This window comes from Austrofundulus limnaeus, unplaced genomic scaffold, assembly GCF_001266775.1.
Source record: "Austrofundulus limnaeus strain Quisiro unplaced genomic scaffold, Austrofundulus_limnaeus-1.0 Scaffold1337, whole genome shotgun sequence".
Taxonomy (NCBI): domain Eukaryota; kingdom Metazoa; phylum Chordata; class Actinopteri; order Cyprinodontiformes; family Rivulidae; genus Austrofundulus; species Austrofundulus limnaeus.
Window position 1 is genome coordinate 22,152 of NW_013953739.1, and position 1,617 is coordinate 23,768.

A 1,617-nucleotide genomic window follows, 5' to 3' on the forward strand; every position below is an offset into this window, starting at 1 on the left:
ACATCAAATTAGGATTCAGACCAAATATTTATGTAATATTGTAACTAACAAGACAAATTGAGTCATACATATGGATTCAACTATGATATAAGAATGACCCAGGTATCAAAATGTAGCTTTTAAAGCAAAGATTCTGAAAATGAAATTCGACTTAATCCTCATTTTGATATGATTGGTCACAAATATGCAATCTCATCACACTGAGTCATCTTGTCCTGCACGTCCTTTCTGCGAGTTGTGTGGAAGCATGAGTGATCCTGTTGTGAAGGGTCCTCCCACTGGGTGTGGACTGAGTTCAGATAGTGCAGAGGGTGCTGTGAAGATGTGGCATCAGGGCATGTAGTGAAGATGTGTGCATGAGGAGATGGTGTGAAGTTGTGGCATCAGGACGTGTAGTGAAGACGCGTGCATCAGGAGGTGGTGTGGAGATGCTGGCCTTGTCTGGGACAACTGGAGATGAATCCACAGCGCAGTCTGGAAAACATCAACAATATTAAAATATACACAGTCTTTGCATAGTAGAAACAGTAAAGTGTCACTTATTTTTGTAATTTTTGTTTAACATTGTGAGGAAAAGTTTCTCATTTGACACTTTCACACATCACATGCCCTTGTGACATGACTTTGAATAAGGGAGATATTATTAAAGTATGGATGATTTTGATTTATTGAAATTAAGTTGGCATACTAAAAGTTACTAATGTGGTAAGACAGGGTTTCAGGAGTTCTGATAGGATTTGCTGTGCCTTCTCCCTTCTTGAAGTTGATTTGATTTATTTATTTAACAGGAAAAGATTATTAAAAATCAAGCCTGACTCAGCATAATTGCTGTTTTACAGCAGGTGCCTGTTCTGCAGCACATAAACACTCAGAATTACGTACAGCATCACAATCACATCATTATACACCATAGACACAAAGACAAACAAGCATACCAATTTGGGAAAGAATAATCTACATGGGCTCTCCAGATAAGGTAGTTGCCTGCAGACGTGCATTTTCATTGAAATGCATTGCAGCCAGGTACAGTCTGGTTAAAATAGCATGAAAAGAATATTACATGTTAGTTTGAAGTTGCACCATTAAAACTCCTCTAAGACACAGTATCTTGAATAATGAAAAAAACATTAATACAGAGTGACTAAAATTAGCCGATATTTTTTGGCCAATTCTTGAAGCCGATACTACTTTTTCTTCCTCCCTCCATTAACATGATAAAAATAAGAATGATAACAAATGTTACACAAGTCTTAATTTAAAACAAAACAAACTAAAAAAAACAGTTACTAACTAAGCCTTGTCTGATGAGGCTGTATAAAGTGCTGCCTCACAGGGTTTGTTCTTTCAGCACTTTCTTTAAATTAAAAATATATAAATAAATTCATTACTTATTTTATCTAGTGCTAAATATTCTGTTTTTATTTGTATATTCATAAGAATAATATATTTTGTTACATATGTAGTGGTCACCCTGGGTGGAATAAACGTCCCACCTGCCTTTGACCTTGACCACGGAAGGCCTCCTTTAAAGAACAGAAATCTGTTCATTTTTTATGGTCATAACATGTTTTCTTAAACAATTAAGGGACATTTTATTTCATTTTATTCTCTATAATC